Raw genomic sequence first — 20,041 nt, 5'->3', positions numbered from 1 at the left:
TGTTTATAGCATAAAGTCACCTCCCTCAATATTACACCACCCCTCATTTGAAGGGTCCTGTCTTGCAAGTCACTTGGTAATTTCATTTGCCAGTGGTATGTAAAAAGCCTCCAGTACACTCTATAAAGTATTTTTATACCATCTTTTTTCTGTTGTTATTCCATAATGTTGGCATAGCTTCCAGTGTATATAGGTCCCAGCTCTGTCATGTCTGTGAATATATTCCTTCTTAGTCAGGACTGGGCAGCCAGAGATAATATGATTTATTGTTTCTTGTCCATCTCCACATATTCTACAGTTACTTGTTATGTTTCTTTTCATTATATGTTTTTGGTAATTTCTGGTGGGGAGGCTTTGGTCTTGTGCAGCAATTAAAAATCCTTTAGTCTCTGCTTTGAGTCCTGAGCTTCTCAACCATTGCTGGTTATTATTATTATTATTATCATTATTATTATTATTATTATTATCATCATTATTATTATTAAGGCATCAAATTAGTAGAATCATTAGCATGCTAAACAAAATGCTTAGCATTTCTTCCAGCTTTACATTCAAATTCCACCAAAGTTGACTTTGCCTTTCAACCTTTCTGTGTCAACAAAAGTACCAGTCAAACATAGGAACTGATGTAATTGACTTTCCCCCTTCCCCTCAAAATTGTTAGCCTTGTACCAAAATTAAAAAGAATTATAATTATTATTATCATAGAGAAGTATATTTCATAGCAGTAAGTTCTGATAATTATCATAATTTATACATGTTTTATTAATTTGTAGTGCTGTACTCAAATCTCTGTGTGGTTTTAACCTAAAAAAAGTACAGCAACACCCCAACTGGATTATAGGTCATCCATTTCGTAGCTAGGGCACATTTATTTGCTTTTGGTTTTGTTGGCTACACAGTATAGTAGGGTCAGTTGGGCACCGTCTGGGGGAAAAACAGCACCATGACACAATTCACTCTGCCAGAAATTTGGAAATGACATGCTGTACTACTTAGCATTCATGCTGGAAGCTCCAATACAAACATTTCAGAGTGCTTAGGTGTCAATCTGAGGACATGTACTGAGAGTGATAAAAATCAAACATCCAGTCAACATTATGGTGTTTGGAGTGATCACTAGTGATGGCGACGTTATGCCTCCATTCATCTTCCTGTGAGTCAAGAGGATGGCTGCTAGAAGACCCTATGTCCAGCAACAGGACTTTGCACCATGCCACATAAGCGGGAGAGCCCAGTCATAGCTGTAAGACAATTTCTGCAACCACATCACCCCTAAAATCTAGCCACCTAACTCTCCTGACTGCAACGCCCTTGATTATTATGTGTGAAGTACAGTTGAGTGAAAGACCGACAAAACTTCTTGTAGCATCAAAGATGAACTGAAGGCGAGGATTATGGCAGCATTCACCAACTTAAACAAGAAGACCGTCCAGAAGAGTTGCAGGAGATCCTGAAGTCATCTGGAGGCAATGGTTGAAGCCAATGGCAATTTTATTGAATAAATTTACTCTCTAGTATTTCAAAATATTTTAATGTAATTTTGGTAAATATATATCTGTTAAAATGAGATGTCAGTGTTATTTTCATTTTTGTTTAATTTAGATGACAATATATTCACTGCAGCCTATAAATATATAAGCCAATCTAGACTCTTTCATCTTCCCTATATATATGCTGCGTGCACACACACACACGCACACACACACACACACACACACACACACATGTGTATATATATATATATATATATATATATATATGTATATTAGCCTTTGTGATATTACCATATTTACTCAGTATAAGTCACATGATTTTATAGTTAATTTTAAGTGAAAAAACTCAGTGTGACTTATACATGGGGCAAAGCTAAAACTATGAAAAGGAAAAATTTTGTATCAAGATTTAACACTAAACTGGGTATGAGGCTTATACATGAGTGCAACTTATACACAAGTAAATATGGTAATTGTTGAGGTAAGGGCGATAAATTGATAGAAAATATTCTGAGTGTCAGTCAAGATATCTTGTTGTTGTTAGTCAGCTATATCGCTTCGCATTCTTTACCTTCTAAGTTCACATCCGAGCAAGATTGATTTTTGCTTTTCATCCCACCGCAGTCAATAAAATAAAATACCAGTCAAGCACTAGGTCGATATGTATAATAACTATATTCTCCCCACAAACTCAAGGACTTGTGCCTCAGTATGAAATCAATATCAATTCTTGTTCAGGTACCATCAATTTCATCTTTTTCCCCCCAACCATGATTATAAACACTATAAAAAACTTGTCAATACTACTATATCCTCTGTTTAATGAGTAAAACCATAAAAAAATGAGAAAAATCAGCAGTCACGTAAATGTTACTTTAGAAAAGAGAAAGAAACTGGGGTATTTCTAATTACATCAATTGAGGTCATATGTATTAATACAAGAGAAAACATCTAAAATAGACCTTTCATGCAAACTGTAAAGGTTTATATTACCAGACAAGTTGTAAAATATTATATTGCATAATACATAGCTAAATACATAAATTCTTGCTTATCATTTTAGACATCTCTAAAAATACATACAACCACACCTCGCTCACACTAAATCATACATACACACGAGCTGACAAGGGAGCCTCAATGTGATCACTCAACATGCTAGAAATAGTGACCAAACCACCCTGAAGTCAAACAGTAGAGTGTTAAATAATGAAATAAGGAAAGGATACATTAAATAATGTTATCTTACATGCTCCCTGAATTGATAGAAGTTTAGGAATGGAATATTTTTTCATTATAGATTGACCCAGTCCAAGAAGATTTCAATATAAAAACCAACAACATATTGGGTCATCCTATAAATAATGTGGTTTTACTATACTTTTATTTTTCAAAATTAAGATAAAGTTCTTTTTTAATCTAAAATATACTCTCTTCCATTTTCTACAATGCTCTTCCATCTATCTGGTAGAAAATTCCCTTGTCCGTGATGAAAAATACTCCTCCAGTACTGTTCTGGCCTTGCCTACAGAATTCATATTTTTTCCATCCCAGTGATTTTGAAGACTGCAGAATAAATAATAATCAGATGGGGCAATGCCTGGCAAATATGGTGGGTGGAGCATCATTTACCATTCAAACAGCTCCAGTCTTTGGAATGTCATCCTCACTGCATGTGGCCGAGCATTATCCTGATGGAAGAACACTTTTTGTCTTGAAACCAAAGATGGTCGTTTTTCTTCTAGTGCTGACTTGAATGACTGGTTGAATGACCAACTCCAAGCTTCTTGGCTAGTTCCTCAGCAGTTATGATGGGATTTTATTCCACCAGGGTTTGCAGGATATCCTCGTCAAGCTCTTCAGATCTTCCAGGATGAGCCTCATCTTCTAGGCTGTAGTCTTCAGCTCAGAATTTCTGGAACCACCGTTGACACTGGCATACACTTATTGTCTGATCGCCATATACTGCATTAATATTCCTCACACTTTCAGTTGTATTGTTGCCTTTATTGAAGTCATGAAGTAAAATATGCTGAATATACTCCTTTGTCACTTCCTTTGGAAAAATAACTTAAAAATCGAACTGCACTCTTCAAAACTTGCACTAAGAATAAGGACAAGGTAAAATTACTACCTGCTTTTATAGCAAGTTGATGCAGGTAGTTTACCCAGTCCCCCTTTGACTTTTAGTTCATGCAATTGAAAAAGCCACATTATTTATGGGCTGACCCAATACATACAAATTGCAGTGACACTAGATGTATATTATTTGAATATACCATCATCATCATTATTTAGCATCTGCTTTCCATGCTGGCATTGGTTGGACAGTTTGACTGGAACTGGTAAACCAGGGAGCTGCACCAAGTTCCCATCTGATTTGGCAGGATTTCTAAGGCTGGATGCCCTTCCTAATGCCAACCACTCCCAGAGTGTAATGGGTGCTTTTTATGTGCCACCGCTATGAGTGTTTTTATGTGCCATCTGCATGGGTGCCAGTTACATGACAGTGGTATTGACCACGACTATGATTTCACTTGGCTTGACGTGTCTTCTCAAACAGCATATCGCCAAAGGTCTCGGTCACTTGCCACTGCCTCCATGATGCCTGACATTTGAAGATCATGCTTCGCCACCTTGTCCCATGTCTTCCTGGGTCTACCTCTTCTATAGGTTCTTTCCACAGTTAGAGATGCATACACACACACACACAAATATTTGTGTATATACTCTTTACTCTTTTACTCTTTTACTTGTTTCAGTCATTTGACTGTGGCCATGCTGGAGCACCGCCTTTTTTAGTCTAGCAAATCGACCCTATGACTTATTCTTTGTAAGCCTAGTACTTATTCTATCAGTCACTTTTGCCGAACTGTTAAGTTACGGGGACATAAACACACCAGCATTGGTTGTCAAGCGATGTTGGGGGACAGACACAGACAGACAAACATACACACACAAACACACACACACTCACACAGACACACACAGACACACATATATATACACACACACATATATACGACGGGCTTCTTTCAGTTTCCGTCTACCAAATCCACTCACAAGGCTTTGATCGGCCCGAGGCTTTTAGTAGAAGACACTTACCCAAGGTGCCATGCAGTGGGACTGAACCCAGAACCATGTGGTTGGTAAGCAAGTAACTTACCACATAGCTACTCCTATGCTTATATATATATATATATATATATATATATATATATATATATATATATATATATATATATATATATATATATATATATATATGTATGTATATATGCATATATATTTAAATCCATATCTGTCTGTCTGTTTCTCTCTCTCTCTCTCTCTCTCTATATATATATATATATATAGTGTGTGTGTGTGTGTGTGTGTGTGTGTGTGTGTGTGTGTGTGAATCTGTATGTGAGCAAGGGTGTGTGCATATGTGTGTGTGCTTATGTGAGCCTGTATGTTTACATTTGTAATGCGCAGTATACAATCGATACATAATTACATTATATGCAGATGTATGAAAGTAAAAAGACGCAAAAATACATAATAAATTATCACTTTACAACATCATTACTATTTATGATTATACTGTGTAGTGTATTGCATAAAGCAGGGAGATAAGCTTCTGGCAAGCTAAATCAGCTACTAAGTTTCAATTCTTGGTTCACATATGCTACTGATGCTCTTAAGAAAAGAAAACGTTACCTGACAGAGAGGATACTAGTTGCATTAAGGCTGCACACATGCAACTTTCTGAAGGGCAAATGCAGCCTTCTACAAAAAGGTTCTATATTTCAGGGAAAAATAATTACATGAGAATATATTTTTGTTGATTTCATTCCATTTAAAGCCTCTCTTTGAATTTCAGGAACACTTATTTATATTCCTTTTATTATGCTTGTAATAACTTAATATCTTGAATAAAGTAATTGTAACTGTTTAAAACAGAGAAATTTAAAGAAATTTTTTTAAAATACATAAAATAAAATGTTATAGTGGAAGTGCTTATTTTGAAAAATCTGCCTTTTTTTCATATTTCATTTGAGTTTTTTGTAAATCATTATATTTTATAGAATAATAGCTTTGTTTTTAATAACCAGTTGATCTAGCAAGCAGGGCCTCATATCAGTGAGGGGGGCCGGTGCGCATTGATGCCATCGAGAGGTAGGCCCCGAAACGGCGTGCATTCTCTCCTGATGACCCCATACACTTGATGGCTTCTGGTATGCGGAGTTCTCGACTGGTAGCACTTGCATGTGTGAGTTGTTTGCAAGACGTAGGTTTAGTTTCTTTCATTGTTTTTTTTATCTTTTACTTCTTTCAGTCATTGAACTGCGGCCATGCTGCAGCACTGCCTTGAAGGATTTAGTAGAACAAACCAGCCCCAGTACTTTTTTTTTTCCTTAAAGTCTGGTACTTATTCTATTGGCCTGTTAAGTTATGAGAATGTAAACAAACCATCAGAGGTTATTGAGTGGTTGGGAGACAAACACAAAGACATGCCAACAGACACTACAGGCTTCCCTCTACTTAATTCACATGTCGTTGGTCGACCCAGAGTTCTAATAGAAGGCATTTGCCCAAGGTACTATGTAGTGGGACTGAACCTAAACTATGTGGTTGCAAAGTGAACTTCTTAACCTCACAGCTATGATTAATACTATAATTATTTTTTAAATAGGTTTTCTCAGATGGCAGTTAGCTTTAATGCAGATTTCCAACTTAAAATGCCCCACCACCACCACCACCAAATCTACCCCCACTATATCCCCTTCTCCAGACTAGACCTTACAGATCTTTTCATTCCTTGCAGATGATTCCTGCCCCATCATTTTTTTGTTTTTTGTTTTTTGCTACAAGTATTGATTTGCAGATGCTCAACCTGCTGAACATCAAATACATTGATCTCTTCCGTCTAAAGAACCTGGAACCTACAACAGTCATGGGTATTCTACTTCCTCTTCTGATAAATAAATATATAAATAAATGTAAATTAAAAAAAAAACAACAACAAATATCTGGAAGGTGTAGCTGCTGCTACTGCTATTATTTCTAATTATAATTATGTAAGGCAAGCCATTTGAGTCACTAGAAACAGCAGCCAGATCTTTCTCAAATCACATCCTATTGTCTTAAAGACAGAAAGAAACATTGGATAGTGTAATCTGAGATTAACTATGTGCGTAAACATGAGATAGTCGGAGCTAGAATGTCTTTAAACATAGGCTGGCTTGCAAAAGATTTATCTGGGACAAAACAATGACAGCAACAACAATAACAACAACCTGTGTAAGAAATCAATACTGACATAGACATGAAGCTTATGAATATGTTAATATAGAGATGTCAAGGTTTTCTTAATCTCTTCAGATCAATTTCATTTTTTTCATTTATAGCTCGACCAAAGTTTGTATCCATTAACACCTAGCTGCAAGTGTAAACACTTCTAGTACACTTAGAACATAACCATTTTCATATTATTTTTTCAAAGAGTTTATTTAGTAAATGATTTATTGACTTATACATGCTTCTTCTTCATGTGTCTCCTTTATCTAATTAGGATCATTTTCCTCAAATAGGTCAGGTGAGGATGGAAGGGATGCTTAAGATCACAAAAATAGATTGATGTTGAATTTGATATTTTTTTTTTATAAAAGAAAAATTGTTTGACTACAAATACAGCAGATATGATAACACTCAAACAGATTATAGAACCAATATAAAATTATAAATATAGAAGTGGGGAGGATGATTTAAAAGCCAAATTTTTCAGCTGATGACTAGGGTCTGTTAAAGTTGAAATTTTAAATAAAATTATTCTTCTCTCTACTTACTGTTAAGTGAATTTCACCCTTTCCAATACTTGTATTTACAGATAAAATAGAAACATAGAAAACAGGTCACAAGAAATAATCAGCTTATAACATTTTCTTATCCATTCTCTTATCTTGCAGCATTTTTCCAGAAGGAAATATGCTCTATTTGTTTTCATCAATGATTATTTACTTAACATTTCTTGATGATTAATAACATGTGTATTTTTGTTTTTCATTCTTCCATTTTTTTTTTTTTTTTGACACTGATTGCTGCTTTCTCATAAAATATTTCTCATACTTCACATATGTACTAATTAGTCTATATTTAAGACCTAATTTAAACTCACTATTAATTTGTTGTCTTGAATGAAATTTTGCCAAGGTATGCATCTCAAAATAACTCTCACATTATGCAAGGAATTGGTATGAGGAAAAAGAAAGAAGGAATGATGAAGAAGTGGGAGGAGGATGAGAAACAGGTAGAGATGAATGAATGAGAAAAATTGTACTATGATTCTATTCATGAATAGCATTTAACTTTAAGAATTACACTACTTGACTAAGTTCTCAGTGTTTCCATTTACTATTCCAAGATTTTACATATCTTTACATTTATGTATTTCACTTATAACTAGTTAATGCTGATCTTCATTGAGTTCTAATTTTCTTAACAAAGAAATAGCTTCTTCCACATGCAAAGGCTCCAATGCAGACTGATGTCATTGTTTTAACTTCCACTTTTCCATGCTTGCATGGGTCAGATTGAATTTGTTGAGGTGGATTTTCTAGTCAAATGTTCCTTTCTGTTGCCAGCCCTTACCTGTTTCCAAGTAAAGTAGAATTTTCTCATAACCAGATATATTTTTACAGAATATTGGAAACAAAGAACACTGCTTGCATGACAGTGACACTTATTTACAGCCCTAACCCTATCATGCAATGTTGAGGCAAGGAGACAGTAACAAACACATGCACCTGCACTTACAAACATACATGTATACATACATATATGCATACATACATATATACTTACATATATATCACCTGGATCACCTGGATATATCAGTCAGGCTGTCTGGTACTGAGTTGGTTCCACTGGCTACAGCATTCACTCCATTTCCCTTTTACTCTCATCATTCTTCTCCATGCTGCTCCAAACATCTTTCTTAAATCATCTTCTCACCTTACTGGAGGTCTTCTGAGTGGTCTCTTCTGTTCACATAACAACTGCATGGGTCCACCGATTGTCTGTGAACCTTGCAACATGACCAGTCCATCATAGCTTTGTGTGGTGGTATTCTGTGACGATGTCCTTCACTCTAGTTCTATTCTTGATCTCCTTGTTCTAGATATGATCTCTTAGCAAGATTCCCAACATCAACCTTTCCATGGCTCTCTGTACTGTAAGCAGTTGTTCTTCTCTCTTCGCCAAGGCCCAAGTCTCACATGCTTATAGCATTGCAGGCAAAACTGCTGTTGCAGAGATTGGTATGAGGTGCCTTGTCTAGGTTTGCTTTCACATTTTTCACCAAGTTGAACATTCTCCATCCTGCTCTTACCCTTCATGAGATCTCATTTTCCATCTCTCGCCTCATAGTCACTTCTTGACTAAGAAAATACACATAGCTGCTCATATATATAATCCTCAGTAGCTCATATATCCATCACCTGAAATGTTTAGAAACTGAAACTATTTTTCCCATAGTAAATTCAAGAGAAGGCACAGCAAAGTGAAGCAGGGATGTGCACTGAGCAAAAGCTAGACAGCAACTAATGTTTTCCTAGTGATACTCCCTGCTTGTTGCCAATCATTGTTTCTGGCTTGTGTGTTTGATACTCAAGAAACTATTCATCACCTGAAACGTTCTATGTTCAAAAAATTGTTCATGATGAGAGAAGTTTGTTACCTGAGGTTTCACTGTATATATATATATATATATATATATATATATATATATATATATATATATATATATATATATATATATATATATATATATATATATATACACACACACATACATATATATGCTGGTGCTTTGTAAACATACCCATGCCAGTGACATGTAATACTCTATACAGTGGTTGGTATTAGGAAGGCCATCCAGCTATAGAAACCATGCCACAACAGACAATTGAAGTCTGGCCAGCTCCTGCCAAACTATCTAACCCACGCCAACAAGGAAAACAGACATTAAACAATGATGATGATGATGATGATGATGACGATAATGATGATATATATATATATATATATATATATATATATATATATATATATATATATATATATGTGGTGAAGGCACATGGCTCAGTGGCTAGTGTGTCAGGCTCACAATCATGAGGTAGTGAGTTCGATTCCTGGACTAGGCTGTGTATTGTGTTCTTGAGCAAGACACTTTATTTTCACATTGTTGCAGTTTGCTCAGCTGTAGAAATATGTTGTGACATCACTGGTGCCAAGCTGTATTGGCTTTTGCCATTCCCTTGGATAACATCGGTGGTGTGGAGATGAGAGGCTGTTATGCATGGGCGACTACTGGTCTTCCTTGCCCATACTTATGCCTCAGAGGGTAACTTTCTAGGTGCAATGTGATGGTCATTCATGAATGAAGAGGTGGGGATCTTTGTACTTTGTATGTATATATGTATATATATATATACATGTATGACAGACAACTTTCAATTTCCAGAGCTATAGCAGAAGATACTTGCCCAAGATACCATATAATGTGACTGAACCAAAGACCATGTGATTGGAGAGCAAACTTCTTACCAAACAGCTATGCCTGGGCCATACACATGGTGATGGCATGCCCCGAGTAGTCTGTCTATCCTTCACCGCTGCCACTTTACTCTCCACTTTTTTTCTAAATCAAAACTTAACCTCACTGTAAATGTTTTTCTATACCAATCTTTAGCTTGCTACCGCCCACAACAACCCTTTCTCTAATCCCAAATATTTATTTTGAAGGCTACAAATTTTAGAGGAGAATATCAGCAAATACATCAGTTCCAATCAGTACCCAACTGGTTCTTTATTTATCAACCCAGAAAAATGAAAAGAACAGTTGACCTTAGTAGCTTTTGAACTCAGAAGATAAAGGACAATCTCTAACTAATAACCACAAACACATTTGAGTTTCAAATGTCATTGTCTTTCTGAAAATACATTTGACTGATAAATATTCTTTGTCTGTCTGTCTCTTTCTCTTTCCTTCTCTCCTTCCCTTGCGCTCTCTCTGTCAAGTAAGGTCTGTCTGTCTCTGTCTCTCTGTGTCTCTCACTTTCTCTCTCTCCTTCCCCTCTTCCCCCCATCTCTCCTCTCCCTCTCCCATTTTTCAATTGCATACACTCACACATATGCACTAAAGATCTTCTGGTCACTGCTAACAGAGATTTAAAATCACGCCCTTAGTGTCTAAAACAATAGTACATCAAATATTAGAGTCCAAGATACACAATGACTGGAAAAAGATAGGATGGTTATGGCTGGAATATTTTTGGTCATAGTAGATTTGTTTGATCAGAACATAGGACCAACAACAACTACAAGATCAAGAACAAATGATTATTATGAAAGAAAAGACAAAGGGGAAAATGGTATAGATTAGGATACCTGCTCTAATTCATATTCTGGACAATGACTTGCATTTTAAACTTGATACATTCTAGTAAAATCAAATGGCTAAACACTGTTGTATTTTGTCACAGGAGAGCTTTTCTTTTAGGTTTAATATATGTTTATATCACACTCAATTCATTAGCACAGGCGATTCTAGGACAGCCAATGTTTCAACAACATTGTGTCTTGTCAGCCAGAAGCACACATAAGTCAATGAATCTCTTGTTTATGATTTCAGTTTCAAATTTTGGCACAGGGCCAGTAGTTTTTGAGGGAAGGAGGAAGCTGATTACATCGATCCCAGCACTTGACTAGTATTTGTTTTATCAACCCTAAAAGGATTCTGGGACAGCCAATGTTTTGACATCATTATGTTTCATCAGCCAAAAGCGCCTTTGGGCTAACAAATCTAGCAAGAGGATGCTCTCGTTTGTAATTTCAATGAGATAATGGTTCAAATTTTGGCATAGGTCCAGCAATTTTTTTTTTTTTTTGTGTGTGTGGTTGGGGTAGCTGATTACATCAACCCCTGTACTTGATTGGTACTTATTTTATTGACCCCAAACGGATGAAAGGCCAAGTCAGCCATGACAAAATTTGAACTCAGAATGTAAAGATGGATGCAATATCTCTAAGCCTTTTGTCTGACAAGCTAACAGTTCCGTCAGATTGCTGCCTTACTTTAGTGGAATGATAATTGCAAAAACAGCGTAAGTACAAAAACTAAAAGTGCATTTTGGATTAAATTGAGGGAAAGATTTAATACAAATTTGTTTAAGTTGACCCTTGGTATAATTATTAAGTCCTGCTTATATGCATGACTGCTTTAATTTCTTTTCTACAGGAGTATCAACAAATCACAAACTAATAACTATTGTTGTTTAGTAAGCAAGTTGACATCTTTGATTTAACTAGTAATTGTTATACATTAGTGATAGTAATTTTATAAAATTACCGTCAGTTAACATGACTGGTAACTCTGTAATTAGTGCTCACAGTTAATACAGATTTTTATACCTCCTTGAAAAATTATCAGTTGATATTTTTTTTAAATGTTAAAAGCAGAAGGAAGTTGCAAGGTGATTTTATTATACAGTCACAGGCATGGCTGTGCGGGTAAGAAGCTTGCTTCCCTATCATGTGGTCTTGGTTTCAGTCCCACAGTGTATCGCCTTGGGCAAGTGTCTCCTGTTATAGTCCCAGGCCAACCAAAGTCTTGTTGGTGGACTTGATGAATGGAAACGTGCACGTATGCCAAAATTTGAAACCATTATCTCACATACACACACGCACGAATGCTTGTGGATATAGCTATGTGAATGGCTTTGAGCCTGTGTCCCTCACCACTGCTTGAAAACCAGTGTTAGTTGGTTTATGTCCCCATAACTTAGCAGTTCAACAAAAGATACCAATAGTACTTGTTAAAAAAATAGTCACTAGGGTCAATTTATTCTACTAAACCCTTCAAGCTGGTGTCCCAGCATAGCCACAACCCAGTGTCTGAAACAAGTAAAAGATAAAGATACTAACACATTTCATCCCTCTACATTCTTTTATTTAACAAGTAATTGCTGTATGTTAGTGATAGTGATTTTGTAAAATTATCTTCAGGTGTAATACAATGCTATTTAGCCTCAGGTGAGCATTGATTGAGCAGGCCTATCATCAAAGACATTCCAGATATGACTATTCCATCTATTTTTTAATTTTTTTTTATTTACAATATATCTAGGATTCTATTAATTAATGTGTCCATCAGTTTTTAGGATGATAGAATGGAGTTTGAGAGAGATTTTGTTACTTATAGTAAATTGAACAAGTACATATAGGTTCACATAGATTAGTAAAATAAGTACTGAAGTTAATTCAAATAGCTACTTCACTTCAACTATTTGTTGGTTGGCACTCCATCGGTTACGACGACGAGGGTTCCAGTTGATCCGATCAATGGAACAGCCTGCTTGTGAAATTAACGTGCAAGTGGCTGAGCACTCCACAGACACGTGTACCCTTAACGTAGTTCTCGGGGGAGATTCAGCGTGACACAGAGTGTGACAAGGCTGGCCCTTTGAAATACAGGTACGACAGAAACAGGAAGATAGAGTGAGAGAAAGTTGTGGTGAAAGAGTACAGCAGGGTTCGCCACCACCCCCTGCCGGAGCCTCGTGGAGCTTTAGGTGTTTTCGCTCAATAAGCACTCACAATGCCCAGAGTGGGAATCGAAACCATGATCCTATGACTGCGAGTCCACTGCCCTAACCACTGGGCCATTGCGCCTCCACCTTCAACTATTAGAGTTAAAGTAAAGCCAAGAAACAGTCCACCTCAGGTGAACTGTTTGGGGACTATTTGGTGGGCAGATGATTTGGCACAAATGATCAGACAGTCAGCCTGTTTTGGGTGTCATCATGTATTGTACACTTTTGTAGCATATTTATGACACTACAACAAAAGTCTTCTTGATTAAACACAAGATCTCTGATTGGGTGAAGCCACAGTGCTACTTTGTTCTGACTTTCTCATATTGTTTTGTTGTTAGAGATATTGGGGTTGGTTTGCCGTTGCCTTCCCCCAGCTAGATGGCTGTTGACTCACAAGGAGCTCATCTGTCCATCAACAGGTCTGTTTTTAATACTGCTGGGTATCCAGACAACCTGCTCACAAGAGGAAGTTATCAATCAAAAAAGAAGCATCTTTTTGAATTCAAGCTCAGAAGAATTAACAAAAATTTTTTAAATAATTGCATGTGGCAGCTTCATATTTCATATTCCTTAGAGCACTATTTTTTCTTCCCATATGAATTTCATAGCAACTTTTACTGTAATGAGAACTGATTTCAAATTTGGCATAAGGCTAGCAATTTTGGGAAGTGGATAAATCAATTATATTGACCCCAGTGTTCAACTGGTACTTATTTTATCAACCCTGAAAGAAAGAAAGGCAAAGCTGACCTCAGGAGAATTTGAATGTAAAGATATACAAAATGCTGCTAAGCATTTTGCCCTGCAGGCTAACAGTTCTGCCGGCTCACTGCTTTATTTTGTTGTATTAAGAAGAATTAAGGACAACAAATAAAATATCTAACAGTGACATTACAAAATGTCTTGTTTTATATGTCACTCCTCATGAACAAGCACACACACACACACACACACACACACACACACATACACGCACGCACACGCACACACACGTACACTCGCGCACACACCCGCACACACGTACACTCGCATACACACGCACACACACACACACTCACTCACTCACTCACACACACAGACACACACACAAACACACACACACACACACGCAATACATATTTTTTTATAAATCACATGCAGCACCTCAATTATTATCGTACAGTACACAGAGCATATAATAAACAAAACAAAAAAAAGGAAAAAATGCCAAATATCTTGAGCACTCCTAAGTAAACCATTTAAAGCAAGAAAAGTACAAAACTAGTCTGAATACAGATTTATCTGCAACCACAATTTACAATAAGTTACAAATAATTTCAGTACAACTCTCTCTCCGCCACTCAGACTCACATATATACCACATATCATAAAGCCACCTACACATCAAAGAGAAGCGTATAAAATAGAAAGACCATTTTAAAATATGTCAGTTCATGCATACAATTTGCAATAACCCACACAGTCCCAACAGTACAATGTTTAAGCACGGTTTTGCACTGGGACATTCAAGTCAAAGTGGAGAGTCTCTATGTGGTTATTCAAGATGTTAGAAATGTTAGCTAAAACCTCTCGCTTTTGAATTGCACACCCTAACAGTTTAAAAATGCGACACATTGCATACACTGTTTAGAAGCAGGTGTGTTTGTGCAGTAAGAAGTTTGTTTCGTAACCACACGGTTCCATGTTCGGTTCCATTGTGTGGTGTGTTGAGCCATTTTCTTCAACTACAACCCAAGTCCGCTGAAGCTTTGTGACTGGTTTTGGTTGAGGAGAAATAGAAAGAAGCCTATCCCATACGTGTGTGTGTGTGTGTGTGTGTGTTTACGTTTGTGTTTGTTTCCCACCACTGCATGGCAACCGGTGGTTGGTTTGTTTACATCCTCATAACTTAACAGTTTGACAAAAAGAGCCTGATGGAATAAATATCAGACTTAAAAAGATAAGTAGTGGGTTTGATTTGTTTAACTAAACCCAGCAGGCTGGTACTCCAGCATGACCACAGTCCAATGACTGAAACAAATAAAAGATAAAAGATATAAACAAGCTTGTCATTATTAGAATACCACTTTCTCGATGGTTTAGTGTAGAAGAGAGGACTGTGCTCATAATATTCACAGAATCTCCAAGACTTGTGATACAACATGGTTAATGTTCTTTTTGAACAGTTCCAAGTTGACGACTGCAGGGAGCAAAAAAATGGGCAGGAATTGAATTCTAGAGGACTCGAGTTGTGAGGAGAAGGATTTGGAAAAGTGGTTAGTGTGGTCCTGAGAAGAAGAAGAAGAAGAAGAAGAAGAAGAAGAAGAGAAGAAGAAGAAGAAGAAGAAGAAGAAGAAGAAGAAGAGGAGGAGGAGGAGGAGGAGGAGGAGGAGGAGGAGGAGGAGGAGGATGGGGGAGGAGGAGGAGGAGGAAGAGGAGGGGAGGAGAGGAGAGGAGGAGGAGGAGGGAGAGGAGGAGGAGGAGAGGAGGAGGAGGGAGAGGAGGAGGAGGAGGAGAGGAGGAGGAGGAGAGGAGGAGGAGGAGAGGAGGAGGAGAGGAGGAGGAGGAGGAGAGGAGGAGGAGGAGAGGAGGAGGAGGAGAGGAGGAGGAGAGGAGGAGGAGAGGAGGAGGAGAGGAGAGGAGGAGGAGAGGAGAGGAGGAGAGGAGGAGGCGGAGAGGAGGAGGAGGCGGAGAGGAGGAGGAGGGCGGAGAGGAGGAGGAGGCGGAGAGGAGGAGGAGGCGGAGAGTGAGGAGGAGGCGGAGAGGAGGAGGAGAGGAGGAGGCGGAGAGGAGGAGGAGAGGAGGAGGCGGAGAGGAGGCGGAGAGGAGGAGGAGGAGGAGGAGAGGAGGAGGAGAGGAGGAGGAGAGGAGGAGGAGGAGGAGGAGGCGGAGAGAGGAGGAGGAGGCGGAGAGGAGGAGGAGGAGGCGGAGAGGAGGAGGAGGAGGCGGAGAGGAGGAGGAGGAGGCGGAGAGGAGGAGGAGGAGGCGGAGAGGAGGAGGAGGAGGAGGAGGAGGAGGAGGAGGAGGAGGAGGAGGAGGCGGAGATGAGGAGGAGGAGGAGGAGGAGAGGAGGAGAGGAGGAGTGGAGGAGGAGAGGAGGAGTGGAGGAGGAGAGGAGGAGAGAAGGAGAGGAGGAGGAGGAGGAGAGAAAGAGGAGGAGGAGAGGAGGAGGAGAGGAGGAGGAGAGGAGGAGGAGAGGAGAGGAGGCGAGGAGGAGGAGGCGAGGAGAGGAGGAGGCGAGGAGGAGGAGGCGAGGAGGAGGAGGAGGCGAGGAGGAGGAGGAGGAAAGAAGGGGGAGGAGGAGGAGGAGGAGGAGGAGGAGGAAAGAAGGAGGAGGAGGATAGAAGGAGGAGGAGAGAAGGAGGAGGAGGAGAGAAGGAGGAGGAGGAGAGAAGGAGGAGGAGGAGAGAAGGAGGAGGAGGAGAGAAGGAGGAGGAGGAGGAGAGGAGGAGGAGAGAAGGAGGAGGAGGAGAGAAGGAGGAGGAGGAGAGAAGGAGGAGGAGGAGAGAAGGAGGAGGAGGAGAGAAAGGAGGAGGAGGAGAGGAGGAGGAGGAGGAGGAGAGAAGGAGGAGGAGGAGAGAAGGAGGAGGAGGAGAGAAGGAGGAGGAGGAAATAGATACCTTTAATTTTCAAAATTTCTGATCTAAGCGTCTTAATATGTTTTCAGCTTTGTAGAATTTACAATGTAATTATTCTTTTTCATTCCAGGTGCCATTATATTAAACATTTGCAAAAAGTAACCATGCAACGTACAAAAAATTCAGCAGAACTGTCAGATTTTCAAAGAGGTCATATTGTTGGGCAATCTGAGGCTGGTCTTAGCCAGCAAAAAATTGCAAAAAATCTTCAAATTCCTCTTCCTACTGTTAATAGAATTATAGTGAAATTCAAAAGCCAAAGAAAAGAATCAACAGATTCTCGTCTCGGTCGACTTGGGCCCTCGGAAAGGAAGCTTCGCTGTTTGAAGAGAATTGTGGAAAACAAACCCCGCTCGAAGGCTTCTGACATTGCAAAACAGCTAGAAGTTAGTCCAAGAACATGTGTTACATATCTGCTTAAGCTTGGGTATTATGGATGAGCAGCTAGAAGAAAACCTCTCCTTCAAATAATTAATATCAAATAAAAGATTTTGAAAATTAAAGGTGTCTATTTACTTCCTGCATGTCTGTGTATAACTCATATTAATTTATGTCTGTGGATAACTCATATTAATATAACTCATATTAATTTATGACTTTAAACTGTTGTCAGCAGATGGTTTCAAATTCAAATCCAGGTGCAATTTCAACTGCAGGTAAGGGTTTTCCCCATGTCTGACATAAAGATTTATTTATTAGCTCATGGAATGTCATACTTATCAAGGTATGTTAAAACAGAAAATTTAAAACAAAAGAGCAAGCTAATTGCTCCCATTTCTCTCGAGTGTTGTAACCATCTATGAGCAGTTTAATTGAGATTTAGAGAATTCATATCTTATCAGGTAAAAATAAATAAATAAATACATAAAAGCAAACAGAAAAGAAATTTCTTATTCACGTTATGTAAAAAGAAATCGTAATAAAATTGTTAATCATGCTAAACCAAGCATGTTATGTGTGCCAGTAGGCAGTCTGTCTACCATTGCATGTGATAGAAGAAGCTTTTTTGTGGTCATTTGACTTGCTAGAAATAGCAGTAAAATCTTCAAATTACACTCTGTTAACTTTAAAAATGGATCCATTAGACAAAATTGTCCTAGGTATACTGTACCAGAAAAAAAAAACAATACAAAATTACAATAAAAAAGAATCGATCACAGTTGGAACAGCTTTTATCAGAATTTTTCTTGATCATCACTAGCCTGGAGCTAAACAACAGTGAGTTACTTTGTGAGATGTGAGGTGTGATGTAAAGAAGTATTGAGAAGACATTCAAAGAAGAATTGTAGTAAAATTATATAAAAAGAATTTTGATGTTGTCTTTAAATCAATCGAACTGAATCATGGTTTATTCTACATTGGATGTCAATTAAATTGATCATATTTGACCTTAGAAATATTGACAAGTTCTGGGGGTGGAGGTAATTTAATTGACTAACCCAGGGATGGGGAACCTTTTTGTGCATGAATATCACCCTACAATTCATCATCCCTCATAGAGGCCGCATTGAACAAATTATTTTTTTTTTAGTTATTTTATCCCCTAAGTAATTTATTAGTAATCTAACAAAAGAAAGACAGGTGTGTAGAAATCGAAAGCATGACTTTTCAAATAGTTTAAGTAAGTAGGTACCTTGTATACAAGTAATAAGTAAATGAACAATAATCTTATAAAAAAGACAGCTTATGAACATCGAGAATATAACATTTTCAAATATTTAGTTTAGGCAAGTAGGTACTTTTTATACAAATTAATGACTGCTTTGAATTTGCTTTTTTTGAGAAAGCATTTTGGTATCAGGCTCTAACATAGTGGTTCTTAGTTTCAATTGGTCTGCTAAATGCTCATCTGTCAATTGCATTCTCAGCGAATTCTTGATTTGCATCAAGTATGAGAATGTGAATTCACAACACTATGTGGAAGAAAAGCAGGAGATTAGTTTGCATGCATGTTTATGAAGACGAGGATATTCTCCCACATTTTTCCAAATTTTGATAGGATTTTCCTTCTTCTCAAACAGAGATTTCAGGATATTATCTTCAGACATTTCAATAAACTCCATTTGTAACTCGTTGGGAGCCCCTGAAGCATCAACTAGGTGAGGCTGAAAAGCAAATTTCAGAGTGACATTATGTTTTTCAAAATCATTGAATCTTTTATTATATTCTTCTATTAATGATTCTAAAACTGACTCATATTCTTCAAAAGATTCATAAATATAGTCTTTATTTTCACTCATTACTTTTGTAATGTTCTTCTGAAAGTTTTGATTGAGCTGAAAGGAACTTGAAAAATGACAATTTTTTGCTAAATGCCCAAACTTTTTGCCACATATCATAAATACATTTATTTTTGCCTTACAACGAAATGTTTAACTCGTTTTGTTTTGACATCACATCACATAAAAGTGCCACCTCTCTGTAAAAGTTTGGATCTGATAAATCACAATGTAATCAACTTATTCTCTCCCGAAAATTGCTGGCCCTGAGTCAAAATTTGAAACCATCATCATTATCATTATTATTATTAATGTAATGAACTGGCAGAATCATTAAGCAAAATGCTAGCAGCCTTTCATCCATCTTTACGTTCTGAGTTCAAATTCCATCAGGGTCGACTTTGTCTTTCATCCTTTCAGGGTCGATGAAATAAATACACTGGGGTTGATGTGATCGACTTGTCTCCATCCCCCCAAATTCCAGGCCTTGTGCCTATAGTAGAAAAGATTATTATTATTATTGTTGTTGTTGTTGTTATTGTTATTATTATTATTATTATTATTATTATTATTATTATTATTATTATTATTATTATTATTATTAAGGTGGTGAGCTGGCAGAATCATTAACAGTACTTTGTCTGTCATCAGGGCATTTATTATTATTATTATTACTACTACTACTACTACTACTACTACTACTACTACTACTACTACTACTACTACTACTATTACTACTACTACTACTACTACTATTACTACTACTACTACTACTTATTATTATTATTATTATTATTATTATTATTATTATTATTATTATTATTATTATTATTCAGTAGTTTTATTTTTATAACGTGCTTTCACTTCACTACCGAGCGCAGCTCTGTGCGCCTTGGGTATGTGCTGTGGTTTGCTGTGGTGCTCTTATGTTTACTGTATTGAAAGTGTTTTGCGTAGAATGTGTGCAGTACCCAGTAGTGCAATTTTCTGTATGTTATATATATTTGTAAGTCCTGGTGTTTTTGTTGTGTATTTGTCTGAATATTTTTTTATTATACCTAAGGCACCTA

General features: G+C 37.4%; 1 protein-coding gene across 3 annotated transcripts in view; it reads right to left on the bottom strand.

Moving 5' to 3' along the window:
* Positions 1-20,041, bottom strand: part of LOC106880733 (mitogen-activated protein kinase 1) — a 68,005-nt gene that overhangs the window by 29,104 nt on the left and 18,860 nt on the right. For 2 of the 3 annotated variants that reach the window (XM_089354316.1, XM_052968655.2), the window contains exon 1: positions 7,328-7,366. The exons of the other annotated variant lie outside the window; for it this stretch is intronic. The gene's annotated coding sequence lies outside the window, so the exon portion shown is untranslated. Of the gene's footprint in view, positions 1-7,327; positions 7,367-20,041 lie in introns of those variants that run through there. 3 annotated transcript variants of the gene reach the window in all.

Source organism: Octopus bimaculoides, chromosome 6 (assembly GCF_046866305.1).
Source record: "Octopus bimaculoides isolate indiv1 chromosome 6, ASM4686630v1, whole genome shotgun sequence".
NCBI classification, from domain to species: domain Eukaryota; kingdom Metazoa; phylum Mollusca; class Cephalopoda; order Octopoda; family Octopodidae; genus Octopus; species Octopus bimaculoides.
Note: the sequence above shows the minus strand (reverse complement) of the source record. Positions and strands in the feature narration are given on the sequence as shown.